Genomic DNA, 22,717 nt, shown 5'->3' with positions numbered 1-22,717 from the left:
ACTGCCCTCTGCATTTGGCAGAGAGAGGATTACAGATTTAGTTCGGGGAGGGAACTTAGAAGCCACCAAGTCCAACCTCCTCATTTTATAATTGAGGAAGCTAAGGTAGTTTAAATGACTTGTCCAAATAGAATGACTTCTGTTAAATGTCTAAGGGGCGACTCGAACCCAGGTCTCCCTTACTCCAAGCCCAGTGTCCTAGCCCCGATAGCATGCTGTCCCTCCAGCAGATGTCCCTTTCATTCTAAATTGGGTCTCCACACCAGCTTTCTGATTCCCAAATTCATTGAATCCCCCCTTCCCCCAGGAGGTTTGGAGTTTGCTCCCCTGCAACATCCCTTACATTTCCATTTCTCTTTGAGCCTTTCTTATCTAGAAGCTCTCTCCACTGCATTTGCTGTTCTGCTTGATTTCAATGCCATGGAACAAGATACTCCCTTGGTTCTCTCCTCCTGCTTCCCCTACTTTTCTCCTTCCTTGGGTTTGCTGTCTCTCCCCACCCCACCCCCAATCCCCATTAGATAATAAGTTCCACGAGGCCAGGGACTGTCTTTCTTTTTATGAATTCTACCCCAGGCTTAGCACATTATCTGGCACGTTGTTGTTTAGTTGTATCTGACTCTTTATGACCCCATGCACCATAGTTTCTCTTAGTAAATATCCTGGGGTGCTTTGTTATCTTCTTTTCCAGTGGATTAAAGCAGACAGGAGTTAAATGACTTGCCCAGGATCACACAGCTAATAAGTGTCTGAGCCTGGATTTTAAACTCAGGTCTTCCTGCTTCCAGGCCCAGCACTCTCTCCACTGAGCCATCCATCTAACTGCCTTTTCGGCCCTCTGCTAATCATCTGAGAGACAGCCACAGTCTGGTCTTCCCCACAATTAACTCCCACGATGGGGCTGGGAACTGCTTCCTACAAAATGAGAGCTATAAATGCTTCCTCCTCTTCCTCCAGGCTAGTTCTGCTCAGCATACTTGCAAAGCTCAGCTCCTGGAGGAGGGAAATCCGTGAAATCCAGGGGACCTGACAGTGTAAGGATAGCTCAGGGGGTAGAGCTTAGGATGGGAAGTCAAGAAAACCTTAGTTCAAATCCTGCCTTAGACAGTTACTAGCTGTGTGACCTAGCCAGGTCACTTAACCTCTTTCTGTCTCAGTTTAGTCATCTGTAGGCTATCTGTCAGGCTAGTTATATAGATAAAATGAGATGATATTCGTAAAACACTGAGCAAACCTTAAAGCACAGTTATCCCTTCCACATTGTGGGGGCTAGGGGCACAGTCTCCTACACACATACACCCATATAAACATATTTGGCCTTCCCTTTGTATGAGAGAAGTCTGAATTTTTTCTTTTTCTTTTACAGGGTGTTTATAGTACCTTATTATAAAATCTGGGTATATTTATGGTATCAAAAAGTAAAATGTTGATATTATACAATATTATACATATATTTTGTGTGTTTCTGCATTTCTAAACTTTTTCCATGTTGTCTGCTAGCCTTCGCGTGTCATATGTGGCTTCTGCAAAACTCCCCCCAAATTCCCCTTTAATTTCTTATGCCCTCCACCACCACGATATGTTGAAACAGTGATGGGGAAAGTCAGAATGTGGAAGGGATAACTGTAAATGTTAGCCACTGTTATTAGTTATCATTTAGACACATCCATTTAGTTTCTCACATCTGGTGTCGTGGGCATGGAGACACCAGTTAATGAGGTTCAATGGAGATGGAAGTTGATTGTCTCTAGAATAAAATATAAACTCCTTTGTTCAGATTTTAGACCCTTCACAATCTAGCCCCAGCCTATCCTTCCAGCATCATTAAACACAGCTCCCCTCCAGCACTCTATGCTCCAGTCCACCGGCATTCATTTTGTTCCTCACCCAGTCTCCATCAGTGGGGCTTTGCAGCAGCTCCCTCCACTCCTGGAATGTGTTTCCTCATCACCTCTGCCTCCTGTGTTGTCTCCACTAGTGGACTGTGAGCCCCGGAGAGCATAGACTACCTTTTGTCTTTGGAGACCTAGTACTTAGCAAAATGCCTGACACATAGTAGGTACTTAATAAATGCTTGTAGACAGACTGACTGACTGACTGACTGACTGATGGAAAGGACCCTTCTCTTCAGGATGCACCACTTTCTACATGAAGCTTTTCCTGATCTACCAAATTGCTAGTGTTCTTTTTCCTAACTTCTTTCTATTTATTCTCTTTATACATTTTATTCTGTATATTCTCATACCTCTATATGTTGCCTCCTCCAATAAGATGTAACTTCTTTGCAAGTAGGAATTATTTTATTCTTTGTATTTTATTCCCGATACCTAGCACAGGGCCTGCCTGGCACATAGTATGGTCTTTTTTTTTTTTTAAGTGAGGCAATTAGGGTTAAGTGACTTGCCCAGGGTCACACAGCTAGTAAGTGTTAAGTGTCTGAGGCCGGATTTGAACTCAGGTACTCCTGACTCCAGGGCCGGTGTTCTATCCACTGCGCCATCTAGCTGCCCCTAGTATGGTCTTAATAAAAGACTTTTAGCCTGACAGAATAAGAATTTGGAAGTGTCCGGGCATAGAGGATTCCAGAAAAGGAAGTGGTTAGAAGCCAGGAGGTTTCAGAGTAGAGACCATCAACAGCAAGAAATACTTGACCTCCTAAAACTGAGGGGCTTTTAAAAGACTAACACAGTCTTTTTCCCTTTCTCTAAAGTCTAGCCAAACTGAAGTATTGGCAGTTTCCAGAAGTGACATGCCTGCCATCCTTGGCTACCATACATTTGTACAATCTGTCTCCCATGTCTGACACCCATTTCTTCCTCATCTTTGCCTCTCACAGTCCTGAGATCCAAATTTCACCATTCTCCTCCTTCAGTACACAACTAATTGCTATCTCCTCTTGGAATCCTTCCCTAAGATCCCCACATTTTCTTCCTAAAATTATTTTGCGTTATTAAATTTGGGGAACAGAGATCACTCACTGATAGCATATCATTTTTATTATAAACTGGGTCTATATTTCCCCCCCTCCTCCATTTACAATGTGAGATACTGAATTTATACACCCAGTGCCTAGCTTATGGTAGAAACTTCCTGGGTATTTATTAATTTCATTTAAGGTTTCCCAAGGTCACAGAGCTAGGATTTCAGCCCAGACCCTCTGACTCCAAATTCAGGGCTCCCTTTCCTCCCCCAGGGAGGTATCTAACTCTATGGAGATCTATGACTTGTGCTAGTGAAGCACCCAATTCTCCAGAGCATCTCTATCTCATCAAGGAACTTTCCCAGTACCTTCTGTTCCCAGTGGTGGAAGATCAATGTTGATCTACCATCAAAGCACAGCTTTGGCACACCCGTTTGCACATTAGTTCACCCAGCTTGAAATTTGGCTGGTGACTGGCTTTTAATGAATTTTTAAAACTCCTGATCCGAGGCTATTTCAGGCCTTTTGGAGTCATCAATTAGGCTTTCCATTTTAGAGTTATCAGATCAGTTCAGTGATTATATATTTCTGCATTACACAGCTCATTCTGTGGGGCAGAAAGGAAGAATGGTGGAGAGAAGAAAGAACGCTGGCCTGGAAGTCAGCAAATCTGGGCGCTGGTCCCATCTTCGCTTATTCTCTGACTACACGAGTCAGTTTCCATCTTGAGGCTTTAGTATCCTCATCTGTAAATTGAGTGTCTTGGACTAGACCATCACTAAGTTTCCTTCTAACTTGAAAATGTCCTGATTCCATTGATATAATGTTTCTGGGGTGAAGTCATGAGAATGCTCCCTTTGTGTCAAGTACTGTGCTAAGCACTTTATGATTGTTGTCTCATTGGACCCTTACAACCACCTGGGGGAGGAGAGGTAAAATGCAATTATGATTCCCATTTTACAGAAGAGGAAATGGAGGTAAACAAGTTAAATGACTTGCCCAGGGTCACATAGTCATTAAGTATCTGAGGTCGAATTTGAACTCAGTTTTCCTGACTCCAGGGCCAGTGCTCTCTTTACTTCACCACTTGTAGGGGAGGTTTCTACATCGTACATCAAGAAACCAACCTCTGTAATTCCTGGAGCTGGTCTCTCATTCCATTCTATTCCCTAGGCCAGAGGTTCTTAACCTGGAACCTATGAACTTAAAAATATATATATTTTGATAATATTCCAATACAAATCGGTTCCTTTTGTAATCTTATCTTTTTTTTCTTATTCCTTTGAAGGCATTCTTCTGAGAAGGGGTGCAGAGGTTTCACTGGATACCAAAAGGTGTCTATGACAATGAAGGTTAAGACGCCTTCCTCTCGAGTTACAGGAGTGAGCAGACAGTGGTCCCCATGATCTGCTGGTGCTGTCTTAAAAGTCACCTCTACCTCAGGGAAGCCCAAGAGAAGAGGGAGCAGCTCCCAAGGTGTTGCCAAGGAAATGAAGCTGTCATGACCTTGGGGCATAGTGGCATCACTGTCCCACCCCATTGGTATAGACTAAGAGCCTGAGAGCTTAAGCACAACCCAACACACCAGACTTTTCCAACCCTGGCTAGGAACACACACACACACACACACACACACACACACACACACACACACACACACACACACACACACACACACCTAAAGATAGATAGGGAAAGCCAACAAGGCAGTCAGGAGTCCCAGATCCCCATCACAGAGTTCTATCCTGTTTTCCTCAAACGCTCAGCTTTGCAGTATTAGTCATAGGCCATAGTATGAAGAACACCCAGGGAGTCAGGCCATTCCCTGGTTTTACCTGCTCCCTTCAGGACAGCTTTATAATAGTAGGAAATCTGAAACCTTTGCTAGGGCCATTGGCAACATGGTGACCTTCCAGCTTCCCACTGTTCAATTCCACTTCCTTTCTTACTTAATGGTCTGGATTGGTGGCTCTTAACCCAGGGGTCATGGAGCTGCCAGGGATAGATTTCAGGGAATCCATGAACTTGGAACTTTTAATATTTTGATAACTGTATTTCAGTGTCATTGGTTTCCTTTGCAATTCTGTGTGTTTTATCTTGTTCACTTTAAAACACAATTCTGAGAAGGATCTATAGGCTTCAGAGACTGCCAAGGGAGACCATGTTACACACAGAATGCTCTAGATAATTTCTAAGTTCTAACGTCCTTCAGTTTCTTTCACTCTTTTTTTTTTTTTTTTTTGGTGAGGCAATTGGGGTTAAGCGACTTGCCCAGGGTCACACAGCTAGTAAGTGTTAAGTGTCTGAGGCCGGATTTGAACTCAGGTCCTCCTGACTCCAGGGTTCTTTCACTCATAAAAGCCATTTACTGCAAAAGTAAATTATCCTAGATATTTCAATGTCCCAAAAAATAAATTAGGAAAGGCAGAAGGAGGAATGATTTTTACAAAGATGACCTTGGAGTCACCAAGAAAAAGGTAAGTCATGTTCAATTTTCATTACTTACTGAGGTAAAGAAGTATCAAGGAGCTTTTTCATTTCTTAGTTAAAAGGTAAAAATAAAAATAGCTTTTACATTTAAAAAGGAAAGCTCCAGCCAGCTATCTATAAAGAATTCACTTTTGTGGGTGCCCTCATTCCCTAAGAAAGCCAAATAATGGAGACATTCCTGTAGATGAAAAACCTGTTGACAGTTTATTCCCAGGAAGTAAACAAAGTCCATTTCGTTAAGTATTTCAGTCACAATAAAGTAGAAGTCTATGGACTTAGCATTTATAGAGACACACCCTTTACCATGATGCTTCTCACTTTGATTCTTTTCTAAAGGAGTCTTTACAACACTCCATCATCCACTCCCTGCCTCACTGGGCATGAAAATGTAGTATAGTTTGCCAGTTGGCTTCTTATTTGGGGTTACAAGGTCTGTTAAGTTTAACTCAGTGGCAATGAATTAGGGTGGGTCCCACTGTCCTGCTCATCTATCAGTAAAACATAGAAATAGAAATGATCTGAGTCAAAAGTCATCCCCCCTTTGCTCCCACCTAAAACAAACCAGCTGGGTAATTGCAACACTGAATTCTAACACTTAATTCTGTGGAACCAAACTTCTGACCCCATTTGAGCAGATGGCTGATGGTTTAAGTGCTGCTAAGGTATGAAATACATATGTAAGGTTCACATTTGTCTCCACTTAAAAAAAAATACAAATTGAACCAATTTAATCCAGTTGGAGTAAATTACTATGGTGTGTTCTTGATTTAAATGTGTATAGACCCATGGGATATGGTTACTTGTGGAGCCCTATTGGGGCACATGGATTAGTTTCCTTTGTCCAAAGCCTGTATATTAATGAGATTGACGATTCAAAGATGTCTGATATTGCCACTTTTCAATTGGCTTATTCTGACCATCTCTTTATCTTTCTTGATTAATAATGACTCAAAATGTTCACAGTTGTTTGAGAAGACTTTTTTGAGAGGTCAAGGAGCTGGGAATGGTGAAGGGGAAAAGATTGGTCTGGACATGTAATTTCATAGCTATTGGGAACCCCTGGTGTGTAAACTTTTCCCACTGACGACAGTTCACAACTTAGAGTCTTAGAGAGTTGTCTGGGACATTGAGAAGTTGAGGTGGATTGCCTATGGATCTTAAGATGATAGGTTTCGTGCTAAAAGGACCCCAGAGGTCAATTATTCCAACCCCTTCAATTTATAGATGAGGAAACTGAGGCTGAGAGAAGTGACATGTCCAAGGTCACACAACCAACACATGTCAGACATCTTCCTCTTAGGCACAGGTGTTTCTGGCTCTGAGGCCAGTTCTCTAACCACTATACCACAATGCCTTTCATTGTTCTCAAGACTTAATCTATAACAAATATATTCCCCTTACCCATATAATTTGTAGTACAAAGGCTATTTTATTATAAAATATTCATGATGATGGGCATCTAGATGATACAATGGAGAGAGGACTGGGACTGGAGTCAAGTAGATGCCTCTTCTGGGGTTCAAATGGGACCTCAGACATTCACTAGTGTATGACCCTGGGCAAGTCACTTAACTCTGTATGCCTCAGTTTCCTCATCTGTAAAATGAGCTAGAGAAAGAAATGGGAAACCTCCCTATTATCTCTGCCAAGAAAACTCCCAAAAGGGTCATGAAGAGTCAGACATGAATAAAAAAAATGACTGACTAACAATGTGACTATGCAATAGAAATCCAGCGATGATTTTTAATTCTGAAAACTTAAAAAAATCTAATTGAGAATACTTCTCAAAGACACTTGGTTCAGCTACATCTGGGTGCACTGAAATGCTACATACATAACTTCCTCCAAAGCCCAGATCTGGTGCCCCATCCTGCATGGAGCCTGGCCTCATCCCCCCCCCCAAGGTGTTAGAGTTCTTTCCCTTTGGAAACTTTGTGAAACTCTGTGTCTACTTTGTATTCACTTCCTTGTCCCTATGTTGTATTTCCCTCTCTCCACCAATTAGCTGAATATAAGTTTCTTGAGGGCAAGGACTATTGTTTATTTTGGTCATTGTATCCTCAATGCCCAGGATAGATGCTTAAGGGTTGGCTGAATTCAACTCAGTTTATCAGGGCCATTTCAGGAAACAATTTGCCTAAGGTCACACAGACACAGGAAAATGTCCATGCCCCATCTCTCCCTTACTCCCCATGCAGCATTAAATACGAGCCACATTGTTTCATGTTCCTTACCCTGTTTCCAAAGCCATATATTTTAATCACTACAGAATAGACCTGAAAGGTATGGTTCAATGGAAAGAGTATTGTATTGGGAGTCAGACTGGATTGGCCCAAAGCATGCCTCTGTCACTTAGTGCTCTTGTACCTATGGACAAGTTAATGACCCTTTCTGGGCCCAAGTTCCTCATCTGAAAAAAAAAAAAGAGAATCAGACTAGATTAGGGTTCCTAATGTTTAACATCCAGATTTGGGATAGGAGGTGGGGTGGAAGAATGTGTATACTAAATCTGCATAATGTTTTCTACATCACTTTCCTAAGTCTAGATAATCGACAAAACAATAAATGCAGTCCTGATTTATTGTGTTTGCTGATTTCCAAGGCATAAATGCTCCTACGGAAAATTTAACACTCAGCTTCTTCCAGCCCTAGCACATACCTGCATGGACCATTTTGTCAACATGGTCAAGCCTATGGAGTCCTTTTCAGGATAATGCTTTTAAATACATAAGATAAAATACATAGGATTATAAAAGGAAACCAAATATATTGAATTGTAGCTATCAAAAATTTTTTTAACTTCACAGATTATATAGATTGAGAATGCCTGGCCTACACAGTCTATGAGGTCTCTTCCAGATCAAGTTACATTACCCTATAAGCTGAAGCTGCAGAAACAATTTACTAGAGTTCTGAATTCCTTGGAACAAACGCAATAGAAGCCATGCAGAAGGGAAAGCATGGGACATGGAGTCGGAACACCGGCTTTGACTTTTTAGCTTGGCCGCTAAGCAGCTGTTTGACCCTGGACAAGTCATTCTTCCTCTCCGGGTCTCAGTTTCCTCTTCTGTGAAATGGAGGAGGGAGAGGGGGCTGCATTTCATAGTCTCTCAGTTCCCTTCCAGCTCTCATTGTCCAAAAGCCTAAATCACAAGCGCCCAGGCTCCCAAAGATTTTCTCATTCAGGTCACATCTGGTCCAGTCTGTTCCCCTGCTCTGGCTGAGTTGACCAGCCTGGCTCAGTCAGGTGCATCAGAGGCTTCCTGGAAAATCACCACCTCCTTTGTTTGGTGCACCCCTCCCCAACCTCCTCCCCCCACCCCAAGCTGTCGGTCGAGATCAGCCCCAACAGAATGGAAGACCTCAGCAGTATTTTCAGGACCATCTGAATGAGGAGGGGCTTTATTTAGTTTGCAGAGACCACAGAACAGAGCTTGTTTATTTTTAATAAATGGTTTTCCAGCTTCCCAATGTTCAGTGCGGCTGTTTCCTCAACAGCCTTTGATAAATAATCCAATGCTTATTGCTCCAGCTCTGACTCATTTTGCCATGAGGCAGCATGGCCCTGTTGGAAGAATGCCGTGTTGGTCATCAGCAGACATGAGCCTGAATCCCTACCCAACACTGACTAGAAGTTTGACCCAAGGCAGGTCACTTTCTATCCCTAAGCCTCAATTTCCTGGTGTGTAAAATGAATAAAAAGAATTTGCACTACCTCCCTTGTGAGGTAGGCTTGCTATACGGAAAGACACTCACAAACCTTCTACCTCTCTGTCCACAAAACCATGTTTCCCCTTTGGGATTTCACTGTAACTTCTTCTGCTCCTTCACTAGTCAGCTACTTCTCAGGAGGCTTCCCGGGAGGTAGAGATACAAGGCACCATGACAGTGGAATAGGGAACTGGGTTTGGATTCAGAGAACTCTAGTTTACATCCTGGCTTTATTAGCTGTGTGACCCTAGAAAAAAAGGCAGCATCACTGATGGAGAGAAAGTGAAGGATAATGGGTGGTCCACATTCTTCACTGGGATCTATTGCCAAAACTATAGGAATGCTCCCCAGTATACTGGGTAAACCCTCAAAGAGAATTTACAGGGCAATATAGAGGGGTATCCCAAGGGATGATAGGTTGTGGTCTATATTAATGGAAGACCATTAGAATCATGAAATCATCCAGAAATTGTAGTAAATTACTTTGCAGGGGCAACGAGGTAGTGGTACAGTAGATAGAGCACCAGTTGGGAATCAGGAGAACCTGAGTTCAAATCTGCCTTCAAGATACTTATTAGCTGTGTGACCCAGGGCAAGTCACTTAACCCTGATAGCCTCCTTTACTTTGGGCAAGTCATTTAACTTCTAGCCTCAATTCTCTCCTCTGTAAAAAGGGGGAGTAAGACTAAATGATGCATAAGGTCTTTTACAGTCCCAAACCTTTGAAAAAAAGGTAAGCTATTATTTCAAAATAATATCATTAAGGAACTTCCAACCTTATTTGACTCAACTGCCCCCCCCAAACACACACAATGGCTGATGACTAGCACCCTTGACAGCCTGGGAGTCACATCCTGAAAGGCCAGAGGCTAGGTCTGTGATTCTATTGATAGAGGGAACTCCCTTGTCTAAGGCAGTCCAGAATTGTCTCTGCATCCTCTAGTCCTAGAGTTGTCTGGGTCACACAGAGATTAAGTGATGTGCCCCAGAGGGTCACGGAGCCAATGTCTGTCAGAGGAGAGCCATCCTGGGTCCAAGGCCAGCTCTCTCACCACATGGCCTCCATGCCTGCTTCCTGTCCACTCTTTAGCATTGTTCTGGTGGAAATATCCCCCAAAATGGTGTTTTCCCTGAGGGCATCCTCCCTGCAGCTGCCCTGCACAGAATAGTTATTAGCAGCAAGCAATGTCTGTATTTATATACCTAGGGGACCAACCTTTGGTTATAATCTAGCAATGCAATGCACAGAGGACCCTAATAACCCAATATATTAATAATAACTGACATTTATATAATGCTTTAAAAATTGCAAAGGATTTTATACATTGGAGGCAGTTAAATGGAGCAGTGGACAGAAGCAGTTAGTCAGGAAGCCCTGGGTTTGAACCCTGTTCCAGGCACTTATTAGCTGTGTGAGCCTTGACAGTCAATTAACTTCTCATCTCAGTTTCCTCATCTATAAAATGGGGTAATAATAAAGTACCTCCCAGGATTGTTATGAGGATCACATGAGATAAGGTAAGCACTTTGTAAGCCTTAAAGTGTACTCTAAATGCTAATTATAATTATTATACATTATTTCATTAGAATCTCACAACAACCCCTTGAAGTTGGTATTTGGGGTTTTAAGATTGTGGAGGTGGTGTAATTGAGCACTAGTCATAGAAGTTAGGAGGATCCGAGTTCAAATCCAACCTCAGACACTTACTGTGAGGCCCCCCCCCAAAAAAAAAAAAAAAGATTGCATAATGGATAGAGTACTGGGCCTGGAGTCAGATTCATCTTCCTGAATTCAAATCCAGCTTCAGATACTAACGAGCTGTGTAACTCTTGGTAAATCACTTAACCCTGTTTGTCTCAGTTTCTTCATCTATAAAATGAGCTGGAGAAGGAAATGACAAACCACTCCAGTATCTCTGCCAAGAAAACCCCAAATGAGCTCACAAAGAGTCAAATGAAATGACTCAACAACAAAGTCCAGTTTTACAAATGAGGAAACTGAGGCTGCTTAGAGAGGTTAAGTCAAATCAGTATCTATTTAGCACCTGATAGATTCCAGGCACTGTGCTAAGCACTGAAGATTAAAAGAAAGGCAAGAGGCAGTTCCTGCCCTCAAGGAACTCACAATCTTAAGGGAAAGACAACATGTAAATTAGTATGTACAATAGAGATCTAGATACACAGTAACTTGGAGGTAATATCCTAGGGAGGGAACTAGCATTAAGGGGGACTAGGACAGGCTTCTTGCAGAAGGTAGGATTTGAGCTGACATTTGCAAGAAGTCAAGGAAGTTGGGCCCTAGAGATAAGGGAGGGCATTTCAGACATGGAGGGGAAGTGAGTGAAAATGCAGATTCAGGAATGACTTGCTCATAGGCACATTACTGGAAAGTAACTAACGGAGGTGAGATTTGAACCAAGATGTTGTCGTCTCTACTCACTTCACCAAACCACTTCATCCTCCAGCACTGAAAATAGGAAGCACTCAGGGCAAATGCATTCTTCTGCAACTATGCCACACGGCACAATTTTTTACAGCTCAGGGTATTGAGGAACCAAGGTCATCGGTCACTTGCTCACAGATAAAGTTGTATCTGCAATGTCAATATTAAAGATGGCGGGCTGCAGTTCCCAGTTCCCATCATTCGCGGTTATTGGCCAGGTGTCCCTCTGACTTTCTGGGAAGTAGTTCCCCGTAGCTTGAAATCCTTCATGTGTCTGGCAGGCGATGAAAGCTAAACATGTGTTTCCTGTAGGAATAAGCCTCTTCAATAAGGGCATATCAGGGAGTGGGCGTTTCTGTGTATGAGGAATTCTTCCAGCTGGCTCGCCAGCCAGCAGCACACTGCACCACCGTAGAGACTATTTTCCTCTGTTTTGATTCTCACCCAAAGTCTCTCCACCAAGCACATCCCCCTCAAGTTCATGTATTCCCCTAAGTAAAATTACACAACATACAGACATCACACATTGAGATCTGAGCACCGATACTGTGTCCACCCACAGACAGAGTAGGCAACTGAGACAAATACTTTGCTAAGACTTGCTGGTGGTGCAGACCACTATCGATCGATCTCAAAGTATCCATGTTCAGAGCTCCACTCTGCCCATGGGATCATCCTCATTCCTCACCAGTGGTTATGCTATTTTTCCTGCCTGGAATCAGCCCAACCTTCTCTCCATTTTTTGGAATTCCACCCATCCTTCAGGACTTGGCTCAAGTCCCATCTCCATGAAGGAGGGAGATAGAATACTGATTTCGATGACCAGATGGTAGTTTGGTTTGACTGGAAAGTAGAGGGTGTGGATGGGAACGACACCAAATAATGCTAGGTTAGATTACATCACTTAAAAAATGGTTTCAAACTCAATCACAGTCAAGAAAAAAATGAATAACCATGCAAAGCAAGGGGCAGAATCTTGCTCAAGCCTTGATAAGACTTTGGTAAAGCACTAGCAATTAAAATGCTCTATGTCTATGTCACTGAATCATGGGGCCATGTGACACATCTAGAGCCAGAAGAGTCCTTCATAATCCTGTAATCCGCCTCCATCATTTTAAGTTTAATCATCGAGGTCCCGTCCTTGGACTTTGCCTCAATATGCCCTGATGGTTTTTAACCTGTGAGCTCACTTCAGGCCATGTGTGGTGGAGGGGCCCTTTTCTCTACTTACAGAAAAAAAGGAATGGAGGAAAAGAAGACAGGAAGGAACAAATGAATGAATGAACAAAGGAAGAAAAGGAGGAAGGAAGGAAAGAAGGAAGGGAGGGAGGAAGGAAGGAGAAAGGGAGGGAGGAAGGAAGAAGAGAGGGAGGGAGGAAGGAAGGAGAGAGGGAAGGGAGGAAGGAAGGAAGGAAGGGAAGAGAGGGAGGAGGAATTTAGTAAGCATCTACTGTGTGCCAGGCATTGTGCTAAGAGCTTTAGAACTACTATCTCATTTGATCTTCACAACAACTCTGGAAGGTAGGCACTATTATCATCTCCATTACACAGTTGATGAAAATGAGACAGTCAGGGGTTAAGTAGCTTGTCCAGGACCACACAGCTAGTAAGCGTCTAAGGCTGGATCTGAACTTCGGTCTTCCTGACACCCCCCCGCCCCCACCCAGAGGACTAGATAGAGTTCCACCTAGCTTGGAATACTTGAAGGTATCGTCTGACTATTTCCTGTGGGCTGACTATGTGGTGATGACCTTAGCATCCTCAAAAGGTCAGAAGAGCCACCAGAAGTCCAGCAGCTGGAGAAGGGAGGAAACAAACATTTGTTGTCTACCATATGCCAGGCACTGTGCTAAGCACTCTACAAATGTTATCTCATTTGATCCCCCCAGCAACCCTGGGAGGTAGGTGCTATGATCCCCATTCTACAGTTGAGAAAACTGAGACAGAGGTTATGTGGCTTGCTCAGGGTCACACGACTTGTAAATGTCTAAGGCTGGAATTGAAGCCAGGTCTTCCCTGACTTCAGGCCCAGAATTCCAATCCACTACATCATCCAGCAGCCTCTACACACTTGCATTGGGAGCAGAGTCTGCCAGCAACCAGAGCAGCAGAGTCTAGGGAGGAGCCAGCCCCCAGGAGTTACCTGCTTGACCCAGATGAACAGCAAATCCAGACAGCAGTTGATGCACCATGTCCTGCAATCGAGGGAGCTACTTGTTCATTGCCTGTGCTACACCTGGAAGTGAAGTTGGTGGGATCTCCAAGAAGGGAGAAAAGAATTCCTAGAGCCAGAAAGTCTGGTATCCCTTTTTTGGTGGGTGGGGAGGGAGTTTGTACCAACTACCTTATTTTTGAGCCACTTTCCCCAAGTATTTAGTGGGCTCAGAGTTAAAGGAGCCCTCCAGCTCCTTAGAAATACCCTTTGCTCCTTCAGCCCTCACCTCCTGATTGGCTGATTTTTCCTGGCCTCTCCAATATAATGTTAAGGGCTAAAATTCTAGCTAGTCTGTCTAAAATATCCAATGAGTGGTCGCCAATAAATTATAAGCTTTAGCAAGAGTTAGACTTTTAAGCATTTATTAAGGAGAATAAGAATTTGGTAAAGAGAGAGAGAAAGGCCTAGATTCCTATCTATTAAAGGGAGAGCACATTTCTAGCTCCCTTCTCCGCCAGAGTCCAGAGGAAAGAGCCCCTGAGTCAGCGCCAGTCTCTTCCTTCCTCCTCCCACTAGTCTGCGTCACTTCCTGCCGCCAAAGAAAAGACTCCTGGTCTTGCCCTCAAAGACCTTCGCTTCATGGGCAGAACTCTTCTACAGTAAGTATCCAGCAGGTGGTGTTATTCCAATCGTTACAATAAGGAGACTGAGGCTGAAGATGTCTTCATTTCCCTCCAGGCTGTACTGTTGATTCATCTTCCTGGAAATCTAACCAGGTGCAACTCCCCTCCCAGGCCCTTTCAATCTCCCTGTTATGTGATGTCTTCCTCAATTAGAATATAAGCTCCTCTGGGGGCAGTTAGGTGGCGCTGCAGTGGATAAAGCAACAATCCTGGTTTCAGGAGGACCTGAGTTCAAATCTGGCCTCAGACACTTGACACTTACTAGCTATGTGACCCTGGGCAAGTCATGTAATCCTCATTGCCCCCAAACAAACAAATAAACAGAAATACTTGGGGGGGGGGGGTTTATCAGGCACTGCAGGGACCGACCTGCCAGTGCCTGTAGGAGTTGGGAAGGGGGCCTCAGAAGGAGTGCCATGTACTCTGACTCCAAATCCAGTGCTTTTTCCAATTTTCTACTCTGTCTTCTCCCTTCAAGGACTCTCCAAAATATTCTCACCTTTGGTCCTGTTGGCTATCATTGCTCATTTCTTTTCTCCCACTGAATTACATCTGTTAGTAATTTTGTAATTCATATAATCTTAAGAGATGGAAAGGATGATAAACCCAGCTCAACCCTTCACTTTATGGAAGAGGAGCCTGAGGTCCCAGGAGGTTAAGCTCATTTTTACTGTGGGTGGAAGAGTCAGCCCAAGAGGCAAGGATCCAGCCCCCCAGATTAGAGGGGAGTTGTCATTTTCCTGTGATGCCTCAGATCACAGCTTTTGTAGCTTTTGAGTTTCCCAGACACCCCCTCAGTGAACCTGGGGCAGGAAGGACTCCAGAGGGAGGTCAGAGTCATGTATGTGGGATATGTGTGGGTTTCCACTAACAACAAAATTTTTGTTTTGATATTTGACATTGTCAATCTGTTGAATTTTTAGTCCCAGACCTTTAATGTCAATTTGATCAAACATCAATGTCAATTTGACTAAGTTTTGGAATTTGCTTTGACCAAAGTTATCTAACCTGAGATCCATGAACTTAAAAAAAAACATTTTGCATACTATACTTCAATATAATTGGCTTCTTTTACAATCTTAAGTATTTTTATGTATGTAAAACATTATTTAGAAAAGGTATCTGTAAGCCACCCCAGACTTCCAAAGGGGTTCAGGACTCACAAAAAAGGATAAGAACTACTGGTTTAGGGAAATGCCAGTGTCGTGGGCTTAAAGGGACAACTAAGATTTTCCCAGAGAAAATCCCATGGCCACAATCAAAGCAATGACCCACTTAGGTAGCCTAAAGCTTCAGCTGTATTCTTTCAAGATATCTCCATCTTATAGTCTAAGGTGACTGAATGAAGAAAAACAATTTTGAAATGAAGCCCAGAATGAGGTGAAGAATGAATACAAATCCATTGGTTGGGGTTATTTGGGGTGAGAAGCCAAGGGATACAAGAAATTTTGCCCCTCAAATGATTAGACTGATGCTTAAATTATGGACATGTCAACCAGCTAACCTGGCACCATTGCTGGGGCCCTCTTTAACTCAGGAACTTTAAGCACAGGTACACACACACACACACACACACACACACACACACACACACACACACACCCCTTCTTGGGAGTCTGAAGATTTTTAAATTAAAATCAAATTTCTCAAACATTCAAAGAGAAAGCCACATCTAAAAAGCAGATCTATAAAACCCACAGGGAAGGGGCGGCTAGGTGGCGCAGTGGATAAAGCACAGGCCCTGGATTCAGGAGTTTCTGAGTTCAAATCAGGCCTCAGACACTTGACACTTACTAGCTGTGTGACCCTGGGCAAGTCACTTAACCCCATTGCCCCGTAAAAAAATTTAAAAATAAATAAAAATTTAAAATTAAAAAAAAAAATTAAAAAAAAAACCCACAGGGTCAAACTGAGGAACATCTGATTGACTTTCAGGATGTGGAAAGTTATTTCATTGCTACACACACACACATACACACACACACACACACACACACACACACACACCATACTGTAAAAATTATTGCCTTGGTGATATGATCAGATCTTGGTAATGGATTCATCAAAGGGGAGAAAAATTACCTGCAACTTAAACCTCAAGAATTCACTTAAGTCTCTAATGTCTCTAAGATTACCATGTGGGATTTCAGAGCTTCCAGACGGAAAGTCAATGCTAGACAATGGGGGCTGGTTGGGTAAGATAGAACATGGATTTTTAACAGCTTGCCATGTACTGAGCTTATTGGTATTGTCACTCAGTCAAAACTATCTTTTTGGGTTCCTCAATTCCAATGCAGAAACTTGATTCTATCTGGGCTGTGAAAACCAAACACTGGGCCGCTGCAGACCAGTCTGGAGGATGGGGTTCGGTTCTGGGCAGTGCAGTGTAGAAGAGAAATTGATAAACTGGAGAATGTCCAGATCAGGGTAACCAGGACTCAGGGCCTCAAATTTATACTATTTGGGCACCAGCCAAAACAACTGAAAATGTTTAATCTGGAAAAGAGAAGATTTGGGGGGGGGAATGCTAATTGTCTTCAAGTATTTGAAGAGTTGTTACTTGAAGAAGGAATTAGACTTGTTCTGTTTAGTCCCAGAGCAGTAGCAGCATGAAACTGAAAAAGTAGAGTCACAGGATGTGGATTGAAAACCTGCTTAGTCATTTATTACCTGTGTTCCTGGGCAAGGGATTTCACCTTTCTAGCTCTCATCTGAAAAAGGAGGGGGTTGGACTTGATGACTTGTGTGGCCCCTTCTAGGTCTAAATCAATGATCCTATGAGTTTGCAAACAGACATGTTTAGGTTCAATTTAAGGAAAATTTCCCAAACATCAGGGTTATCCATAAGTGGGATGGGTTACCTCTCATTCTAGGTCTTTAAAGCCAAGACTGGTTCAGATTAACACTTGCCAGGTATATTATGCAGGGTATTTTTGCTTGCCTATGGGTTGGGCTGGGTGGCCAGCAAGGTCTCTTCTGTCTCTATGTTTTGGCTGTTGTTCAGTAGTTTCGATCATGTCTTATTCTTCATGACCCCATTTGGGTTTTTTTGGCAGAGATGCTGAAATGGTTTGCCATTACCTTCTCAGTTCATTTTACAGATGAAGAAATGGCAGCAATCAGGGTTAAATGACTTGCCCAGGTCTGCCTTTTCCATTGACTTAGGATCCTAAGATCATCCAACTAAAGAGAAAGGACAGTAGAGGTCCCCCATCATTCGCAGGAACAGGTAGGTGCCAAAGTGGACAGAATACCTGGCCTGAAGTCAGACTCCTCTTCCTGAATTCAAATTTGGCTTCATACACTTATTAGCTGTGTTACTTTGGTCACAGGCTTAAGTCACTTAACCCAGTTTGCCTCAGTTTTCTCATCTGTAAAATGAGCTGGAGAAGGAAATGGCAAACCACTCCAGTATCTTTGCCAAGAAAACCCCCAATGGGGTCATGCAGAGTCAGGCGTGACTGAAATGATGGAACCCCCTCACTCTCAAACGAGGAATCAGAGATCCAGCAAATTACCTAGGAGGTAAGTGGCAACGTCAGATTTCTAACTCCCAGACAAGCCTTCTCAGTTCTGTATTTGCTCCACACCCCAGCATTTGAAGTCCTCCTCTGATTTCAAAGCCTGTGTGCCACCTTGCTTTCCACTTAAAATAACTCCCATTTAGTGACAGATGAAATTACTAATAAAACTTTCACTGCCTCTGTACTTTGGAAGGCCTCTAAGTGAACTCCTCCTACTTGTTTTGGGGATAATTATGTTTGAGAAAATTAATTTGAGTCTCTAAGAAAGCCATTAATTTTGCTGTCGGGCTGAGATTTAAATTGATTGTTTCCAAACAGACTGAAGTTTAGTCACTTCTTCCTGCCTGAGAAAAGTTCACCGTGGAAATTTTCTTGCTGAATAGAGGAAAATTAACCTCCCCTTAATTGTTTCAGGAGGATTTCCTTATTTTCCATCATAATATTGTTCAAATACATTCTCCCTCCATTACTGAATTTAAGCAAATAAAGCTCTTGATTAAGGTTGGGTGAGACAGATCATGAATAAGTGATAAGACCCTTTAGGCTAAGGAAGGCTAAGCACTGGCACGAGCTTATCTGTCTTTTTAAAAATAGTTAAGTTTTTTGTTTAAAAAATGAATCTACATTAATATTTTTAACTTGGAGGAAATTGGGGGGAAGGAGGTTGCCTGATTTTTTTTTTCCGTTGCTCCCTCGTTTGGGAGCTGTCCATCACCCTGGATGATCCCTCTGGGATAGTCAAGAACCTGTCATACATCATCAAAAACGGAGTTCAGGAGGGTTATGGGATAATGCGCTGCTAAGTTTCTAGGTTACCGAGAAGTTACTGAGGGATCAACCAGCTTTCCGGAGGGGATAGGACTGTCATCACTCACTAACCATCTTTGTGCCCTCCCAGACCCCAAGCAAACTTCTCGCACCGTCTGCTGAGGACTTAGCACACGAGCAGAACTGGCTGTGTATGCCGAGTTCAGCCGACTTGGTCTTTGCGCTTTCTTCTTTTTTAAAACAAGTACTAACAGATCGCAGGAATGTGGAGGATTCCTACCCCACCCAGCTCCGGGGCGGACAAAGGAACTCTCAGCGGGCACCTTCCCTGGGCTCGGACGGGAAGCTCGGATCCAAGCTCGAGCCCGGGCTTTCAGAACGAGTCCAGACCCAGCTCACGTTACAGTGGGATCCTTCGGGGGTACAGTAGCGTACAGGAGTGCTCGCCTAAAACCCAGGGGGTTCATTACAGCCCAATTCCAAGAGCAGGAGCTGAATGGCACACAGTGAGAGGTCTGGGTTCATCTCCACGGGGGCGGGGGGCGGGGGACGACAAGCGCGCCCTCACAAACTCCGGAGTTGCCTGCGTCTGACACGCCACTGGGTGTCAGTGGGGCTGCCTCAGCAAACCCGGGGCCCTAGGCTCGGCGCTGCCAGGATCCGGCAGTTTCCCCTCAGTGCATTTTGGACCTTCTCTCCCCCAGGACAGAACTGAGATCCATTAAGCTAACCTGCCGGACCACAAAGCACGTGCACCCAGGCTGCGCATCTGTAAACCCAGAGCCCCAAACGCCCCCAAACCTCCTCCAAGATCCTGCCTACACATGAGGCTCTAGGCTAGGTTGGGGAGGGAGCGTTGGAGTGAGTGGCGCGGTTCGGGGACTCCATGGGTGTCCACTGCCGGCAGCTGTGGGGCAGGCAGCTGGAGGGAGGGACGAGGGAGGGGGATTCGGGGGAGAGGCTGGTCGGGGCGGGGCGTCGAGGTGGGCAGTGCAGGGAGGAATCTTCCCGAGCCCGAAGCCTTCCGCAAGCCCGGGGACCAGCGGAGCGAGCGCTGCAGTGAGCAGCCAGCGGCTCGGCCGGCTGCGTCGGGCGCGTTCTCCACAGCGAGCCCAGCCCCGTGCGCCTTCCAGCCCACAGGAGCCCCCCTCGCCAGCCTGGGCTGGCCCATCTCAGCCCGCGGAGGACAGGGGCATTGCAGCCTGCATACCTGCTCTTCTGGCTCTCCGGCTCCCTGGGGGCCGGCGCTTGCTCCCCGCTCGCTCTCCGGCTCTCTCGTTACTTATTGTCTGCCATCGGCCCAGCACGTCGGCTCTCCCCTGGAGCAATCCCTCAAGTCCTCTCCCGGTGCTCCGACTCGAGCTGTTCCTGCCGCCGCCGCTGCCTCCTCCCTCTCTTTCTCCGCTCTCCCCTCAGCAGTCCCAGTCAGCACGTGAGGATGGCCGATAGGCTGCCCAGCTCCCCTGGCAGCTGGATCCCTGGGCATCTCCCAGCCTCCGCGCGCATCACGCCCTGCCCCTGCCGTCACCGCAGCCTCGCCTCTCCCGGGGCTTCCTCCCTTTGATCCAACTGAGCGCACTTTATTACTCTCCCTCTCTGCCCCTCCTCTCCTTCCTTCCTTCCCCCTCCCTCCCTCCCTCCCTCCCTCCCTCCCTCTCTTCCTTCCTTCCTTCCTTCCCTCTCTCTTCCTCCCCAGCTCCCCCCGCCTGCCGCCTCTCCCCGGGCTGGGGCGGCTGCTGCCAATGAGGCTCCGCTGATGCGCTGATCTCGTCCAGTCATTGTATCAGGGAGGGAGGGAGGGGACCAGAGGAGAAGGGAGGGAGGGGGGAGAGGGAAGGGGAGGAGAGGAGAGGAGAACCCTCCCTAGTAGCGTAGAAAGACTCCATCCAGCACAGCCCGGCCGGCGAGCCGGGGCTCCCGCCTGGGCCGGACTGGGCCGGGCTTAGCGGCCAAGAAGAGGTAAGGGCCAGGTCAGGTCTGGGCACAAGCAGGGCACGGGGGCGTAAAGAGCGCCGGGGCTGTGCGCTCGAAGCACCTTCACTGGAGTCCGGCTTCCACGAGTTGGATGTTTGCTCTGGGACCTTGGGCAAGGCACCTGAGCCTCCGCTCATCCCCTGCTACTGAGGGGATCTCCATACTTTACCGCAGAAGGGGTGTGCCAAGGCCCAGATGCGCCAGGGTGCTGGGGCTTTAGAGCACCGAGGCAGAGCCGGCCCGACCTCCGGAGGGGGAAGGCGGGTTCGAGCCCCTCGTCACCCCTGTGCCCAGGCAATTGGCTAAAAGTATAAATGAGAAGGTACTGACCTGCACTGGGAGAAGAAGGTCCTCTGGAGAGTTCCGCACACCAGCGAAGCCACTGGTCTACTCCCTATCCCCCCCTTCCCCTTGGCAGACCTTTAAGCCTCCCTTTTAAATGTCAGTGATGGTAATTTGGGAGAATAGCAAAGATCAACCCCCCCCCGCCCCCCCCCCCCGAGACTTTTCAAAGACTCCTGCAAGGGGCTTAAATCTGGCTCCTTTTAGGAATAAAAAGGAACGAGGCCTGAGGCAGTGAGGAGTTCGGTAGCTTTCCAAAGAAGAGATGCCTTTTTTTTTTTTTTGGTAACAGCACCAGCCAAGTGAGCAGATTTCATAGCCTAAGGCTATATATGCAGTCTTCTTTACAATACTGTGAGAAACCTAGGTTTCTGGCTCGGTAGGAAGCTAGACTGGATCTTCAGCCCAAGGATCTCTGTTCTAAGTCTTGGCTCAGTTACTTGCTACCTGTGTGACCTTGGATAAGTCACTTGCTTCCCTGCTCTTTGGTTTCCTCATCTGTAAAATGAACGAGTTCAAGTGGATCAGGAATTCTTCAGTGTGCCTGTGTGTATGTCTCCCTCTGGCAGTCTGGTGAAACCTGTGGACCCCTTCTCAGAATCATGTTCTTAAAGGAACACAAAATAAAATACATAGGATTACAAAGGAAACCAATTATGTCAAATACCATGAATTAAAATACTTTTTAAGACAAGTTCCTGGACTCCATAATGGGTTAGGTGATCAGCGCTCAGTCTAAGGTCCCATCTTTGCTGCCTGATATCTCACTCTCTCTGCACCCCCCTCCCTCCCTTCCTCTTTCTTTTCTCCTCTCCTCCCCCTTCTCTCTCTCTCTCTCTCTCTCTCTCTCTCTCTCTCTCTCTCTCTCTCTCTCTCTCAAATCGAATCAAATACAGGGCCCAGATTGCCAAGTATTTTACCTGGAGAGACAAGACAAGAAACATGAAACAACTAAAGAACAACATGCAACGGTGTATATGCTTGTACCAAAATGCATGATACATTAAATGTGCTTTACAGGAGATAAAAGTCAGGAAAGACCAAAGTGGACCAGAGTGGTCCGGGAGGACTTCATGGAGGAGGTGGGGTATGAGCTGGGCCCTGAAGAATGGGAAGGGAAATGAGGACTTTTTTTCAATCAAAACTGGCATCAGTCAACAACAACTAGTTATTCAGTACCTTGAGTTATGAAGGATTCCAAGAGACAGAGGTGGCTTCAGGTCTTCCCTAATTCCAAGGCTAATCCATAATCCATCCCCTTGCAGCATCTGGTGATTTAACCTGTAGGAAATGTCCTGTAGGTTGTTTCCTGCCATCCCTTTAACTGCAAACTCACTGAAGGTAGTACCTTATGTTTCATGTTTCTCTGTTATCCCAACATGTATTCTGCCCAGAGAGGGCTACTTAACTAATGCTATGAATAATAAATCAGTGGAGGGAGAGGTGGCCTGCTACTCCATGCCTACATTAGAGGTATTTATTTTAATTTGTGCTTTACTCTTCAACTTAACCTAAGGACCTTTTAAAATCCACTGAGTAGGGGGCAGCTAGGTGGCGCAGTGGATAAAGCACCAGCCCTGGATTCAGGAGTACCTGAGTTCAAATCTGGCCTCAGACACTTGACACTTACCAGCTGTGTGACCCTGGGCAAGTCACTTAACCCCCATTGCCCCGCAAATAAATAAATTAATTAAAAAAAAATCCACT

At 45.2% G+C, this 22,717-nt stretch overlaps 1 protein-coding gene across 1 annotated transcript in view; it reads right to left on the bottom strand.

Moving 5' to 3' along the window:
* The window catches only part of FRMD4B (FERM domain containing 4B), a 367,590-nt gene extending 347,322 nt beyond the window's left edge, over positions 1–20,268 (bottom strand). Inside the window, exon 1 of the mRNA XM_043977894.1 lies at positions 19,905–20,268. The gene's annotated coding sequence lies outside the window, so the exon portion shown is untranslated. The remainder of the gene's footprint in view (positions 1–19,904) is intronic.
* Positions 20,269–22,717: the final 2,449 nt, after the last annotated feature.

The sequence above is a fragment of the Dromiciops gliroides genome, chromosome 1, assembly GCF_019393635.1.
Source record: "Dromiciops gliroides isolate mDroGli1 chromosome 1, mDroGli1.pri, whole genome shotgun sequence".
Taxonomy (NCBI): domain Eukaryota; kingdom Metazoa; phylum Chordata; class Mammalia; order Microbiotheria; family Microbiotheriidae; genus Dromiciops; species Dromiciops gliroides.
Note: the sequence above shows the minus strand (reverse complement) of the source record. Positions and strands in the feature narration are given on the sequence as shown.